The sequence below is a fragment of the Elephantulus edwardii genome, unplaced genomic scaffold (assembly GCF_000299155.1).
Source record: "Elephantulus edwardii isolate Elephantulus edwardi_28Jun2011 unplaced genomic scaffold, EleEdw1.0 scaffold00086, whole genome shotgun sequence".
In the NCBI taxonomy this organism is placed as follows: Eukaryota; Metazoa; Chordata; class Mammalia; order Macroscelidea; family Macroscelididae; genus Elephantulus; species Elephantulus edwardii.
In genome coordinates this window covers 11,397,656-11,402,835 of record NW_006399836.1, presented here as the reverse complement: position 1 = coordinate 11,402,835, position 5,180 = coordinate 11,397,656, and the positions used below count along the sequence as shown (strand labels likewise).

The window sequence follows — 5,180 nt, the reverse complement described above, 5'->3', positions numbered from 1 at the left end:
GCTCACCATCTCCCGCGTGTCATCTCCCACGTGGGCAGCCGGCGGGCGCGTGCCATCTCGTGCACAGGCCCGCCGGCAGGTGCCATCCCCCAGTGTGGGCAGCCGGTGGGCACGCGTCATTTCTCGGTGGGCACGCACCATTTTCTTGTGCGGGCGGCCGCCAGGCTTGTGCAATCTCCCGAGTGTCATCTCCCACACGGGCAGCTGGCAGGCATGCGTCATCTCGCGCGCGGGCGGCTGGTGAGAGCACACTACCCCCCCATGCAGGCAGCTGCCAGGCGAGTGCCATCTTCCACGCAGGTGACCAGCAGGCGCAAGCCATCTCCCTTGAGTCATCTCCCACACTGGTGGCTGGCAGTCACAATTCATCTCGCATGTGGGAGGCCAGTGGCCGCCCGCTTCCCTTGCCGCCGCCATCTTGGCTCTGAGAATTCTTCCCAGAACAAGTCCACTTTGCTGCAGTGTGGCGGCTCTGCTGCACCAGTCCTGGGGAGGCCCGGTGCCCACTCTCTATCCTGGGCGAGGGATTCCATAGGTTCTGGCTGTGGGAGCTTCATGGAGCTGCAGCTGCAGTGAGGCGCAGTCTGGGCTCTGTGGGAGGGGGTTGGGCACTGTGGCACTCACCCATTCTTCCTTGAGAATCCTTGAATTCTTGTTGTTGACCCTCAATCCTCACTGAAGACCAGTCATCAACTGTTTAACTGTTCAATTATCAATAAACAGAAGTCTGTAGAAGGCCATAGTGGCCCTGTTCCAAGTTGTCCGCTGCTCCCACAGCTCACCACATTGTCTCTGCCTCAGCCGCCATCTTGGATCCTGCTCAGCATTTCTTAAGCTCAAGAAACTGAAGAACAAATTCAAACGTCGAGTTGCTACAATCAAGGATGCCTTAGGCAGAATATTAAATGATCCAGGAAGTTTTAAAAGAAGATATAAAGAATATACTGAGTCACTGTATCAAAAGGAATTGGCAGACACAGAAGAATTTCATGAAATCACATATGAGCAAGAGCTTTCTTGACTACATAAAAGAATTTAACTGTGTGGATCATAATAAATTATGGATAACATTGAATAGAATGAAATTCCTGAACTATTATTAGTGCTCACGCAGACCCTGCATATGAACCAAAAAGCAGTTATTTGAACTGAACAAAGGAATCGTACAGGGTTTAAAATCAAGAAAGAATTGTGTCAGGGCTGTATCTTTTCTCTATACCTATTCAAGTGTATGCTGAGCTAATTATCTGAGAAGCTGAACTATATGAAGAAGAATATGGCATTAGGACTAGAGGAAGACTCAGCACAACTTACATTATTCAGGTGACACAAATATACTTGCAGACAACAAAGCAAACTTAAACCACTTACTTAAGAAATGCAAAGAATAAAGCCTCCAAAGGGATTACACTTCAACATAAAAAATAATAATAAAATCCTCATCATTGGACCAATAGAATGGACATCATGACAGATGTCATTGTTGGGTGCTGTCGAGTCAAGTACATAGTGGTCCTATGAACAATGACTCTAAACCTTACCCTATACTGTACCATCCTCATTATCTGATATATTTGAGCCCATTGTTATAGTCACTGTGTCAATTCATATCATTGAGGATCTTCCTCTCCCTCAAGAATACTCCCACTTCCAAGCATAAGGTCTTTTTCCAAGGAAGGGCTCCTCCTAAAAACATACTCAAAATTTGCAAAATATCCTCCAGGGCACCCATGTTGTGTAATAGCTGAGTGAGATATCTCAGTAGCAAAAGGACAATTAGTGTTTAACACCACCATTATAAAACAAGACTGACATGGGGGTTGGAAGGAGAGTAAGAGGGGATAAATAATGAATCTGCATTGGGACAGATGAGGGAAAGAACTGTTTAAAAAGAATATATGATTACACATTATTTGTATGACAACAGTCCAGAATAAAAAGTGCATAACAAAGTGGACTGTGGGAGGGAAGAAACTATGCAGCAATGAGTGAATTTCTTTTTAAAGTGAACTGGGCAAGATAGGGGGGGGGAAATGTACAACAATAAATGAATGAAAAATCCAACTTTTATGTAAATTTTCATTGAAATCATAATTTGAAATAATTGCAAAATGTTGCTTTGCCTTCTTTTCTTTTAAAGAAGCTTGCTGGTTGAACATTCTCTAAGACAATAATTTGCACTTTCTTTAGGCAGTCCATGGGATATTCAGTCCTCTTCTCCTACTCCACAACTCCAAAGGTGTTGATTTTCCTTCTGTTATCCTTATTCATTGGCTACCTTTCAGATGGATAGCAAGTTATAGAATCAGTTGAATCAGGTGCACCTTACTTAGTCTTTAAGTGAACATTATTGCTTCTTAGCACTTTGGAGAGGTCTTTGATAGCAGATTTTCTCAATGTGGGTAGAGTCTTAATTTCTTGACTGCTGGCACCAAAGGTGTTGATTGTGGATCCAAGCAAGATGAAATCGTTGACAGCTTCAGTCTTCTCTCCATCTATCATGATGTTGCCTATAGACCCAACAATAAAAGCTTTTTTAAATTAATGTTGAGATATAATCCAATTTGAAGGTTGTAGTCTTTGATCTTTTGCAGCAAGTGCTTCAAGTCCTCCTCATTTTCAATAAGGAAAGGTTGTGTCATTTGCAAAAATGCTACATAACACTGATGAGTCTTCCTCTGATACTGATGTCACACTTTCTTCACAAACCTAGCTTCTCAGATGACTTGCTCAGTATGCAGAATGAATGGGTATGGGGAAAGCATGCAAGCCTGATTCACACTTTTCCTGATTTTAAACCATACAGCATTTTCTTGCTCAGTTCAGACAGCTGCATCTTGGTCTAGATATAGTTTTTGCATGAGCACAATTACATGTTCTGGGATCCCCATTCTTCTTAATATTAGCCATGATTTGTTATGAGCCATACAGTGTAATGCCTTTGCATGGTCAATAAAATAGTCTTTTGTCATTCTCTGCTTTCAGCCAAGATCCACCTGACATCAGCAACAATACCCCTGGTGCCTTGGGCTTTTCTGAGTCCAGTTTGAATTTCTGGCAATTCTGTTGATGACCCCTCTAATTTAAAAGAAATATTCAGCAAGATGTTGCTTGCATGTAATATTAATGATATTGTTTGATAATTTCTACCTTTCATGAGAATGGGAACACATATTAATGGCCAGTTACTTATCTTCAAAAATTCCTGGCACATGTTGGTGAGCATGTCCAGGGCTGCATCTGTTTGTTGAAATATATCAACTCCTGGGACCTTTTTTTTGGCCAATGTCTTCACCTGAACTTCTTCCTACATTATCATTGGCTCTTGGTCGTGTTCTACTTTATAAAAAGTTTCTGTATCAGCCAATTCTACATAGTTCCTTCTTCCTCTTTTGATGCTTCCTGGAGAATTCAAGATTTTGTGCACAGTATCTTTCAGCACTGCAGCTCAAGGCTTGAATTTATTTTTCAGTGCTTTCACTGAAGAAATGCTGAGCAAGTTCTTCCCTTTTTGTCTTTTATCTCCAACTCTGTGCATATATTGTTATAATTTCCTTTGCCTTCTCAAACTGCCTTTTGAATTATTTTGTGTGAGATGAACATCAGAATGTCAAGTGCTTATTAGCCTTTTTCCTTTTTTAAAATCAAATTTTATTAATTTTAATGAACATTTACAGATATTTTGGATTTCCACTCATTCATTGTTGCACTATTTTCTCTACCCTCCCAGTTCATTCCTCCTTTTTTTCCCCTTGGAAGTCTGTTTTAATTGTCCAAGTGCTTATTATCTTTATAAAAGAAGATGAAGTTTAATTAAAACTGGATCACTTCACCCTTTCTCTTATCTTCTTTCAGTTCGAAGAGCTTGTATCTTTTGACAACCAACATTCTTTTAGCTATGCAGTTTGACTCAACACATTCAAGTCTTAACACATTCTTCTTTGTAGTTTTCACCTTTTTCTGGAAAATTGGCTTGGTCTGCCCACCATAACCACTCTGCTTTCTCTCATAACACTGCTTTCCCTGGGCACAGAAAGAGTAAAGACTCTTGTCCTTCTTGTACTGTGTCACTTTGTGGGGTTGGTGCTTGCTGTGCTTCTTACTGAAAGTCCAGTGAGTTTTGGGAATGTTGACCATGTTTGCTGGTGCCCTATCCACTTAAAACGTAGGGAGAGGGGTCCTGAAATCTTCTGTTCATCTCTTTTACTTTGGCATCTCTTCCCTTTGTTTTGGCTTACAGATGCTCTAGTGCACTTTGCAGAGTGTCTTCTGTCATCTATCTTAGTCTTTTCTTTCTCCCTTGTCTTTGCAATCACCTCAGTCTTTTCATGGATGATATCTTTAATGTCATCCCACAACTCATCTCGACTTCAGTCATTAGTGTTCAATGCCTCAAACCTTTGCTTGAGATGGTTTTGTGTGGTTTTTTTGGGGGGGGTGTTATTTTAATTTTGGGGTTTTGTTTTGGAAATTGGAGGGAAATACTCTTATTGAAGTCACAGATCTTGGATTTATGTGTCAACACTGCCACTCCTTCTTCCTTCTGACCTGCCAGAAGACTCTGATAGCTTTAGTTCTGTGCTTGAAGCTGTAAAGTCAGTCCACTGGACTGGCCAGGGACTAGAGGGAACACTGGAGGTAGGGGGCGATGTGCTGACTTGACCACAATTGGCTAGTGCCTCTGAGACCTGGGGTCCTCACGTTTCCATAGAGTGTACTTGTGTCTTCTTACTGGTCACTGGGTGCTTGCATGAGACACAGCAAGAGATACAGGATGAGCTGGTGTCATGACCACTGCTATGGCTGTCCCCTATTCACCCGTGCTGCCCTGAATGGGTCACTCAGACTCAGAATGAGGGTCCTAGAGTCGGAAACACTCCCACTGGGGCCCTGCATTCTCTGCTTCCCAGTGACCTCTCCCTGGTGTGAGCTCCACCTCCTGCCAACCTATCCTCACCTCTGTCCAGTGCATGGGGACTCACAGTGGCCCTGGAGGACAGAGTAGAACTGCCCCATGGAGTTTCCAAGACTGGAATCTTCATGGAAGCAGACCACCACACTGTTCTCCTTTGGAGAGACTGGTGGATTTGAACTGCTGACCTTTCGGAGATAATTTTTAATTAAGTGGAATAGACTCAAAGTCTTATTTTTGTTCTTACGGACTTGTTTTCATTTTCTTA

The 5,180-nt window shown here is 42.5% G+C and overlaps 1 pseudogene; it reads right to left on the bottom strand.

Annotated features, from left to right (window-relative positions):
- Positions 1 to 3,813: 3,813 nt before the first annotated feature.
- Positions 3,814 to 4,137, bottom strand: LOC102860524 (annotated as a pseudogene).
- Positions 4,138 to 5,180: the final 1,043 nt, after the last annotated feature.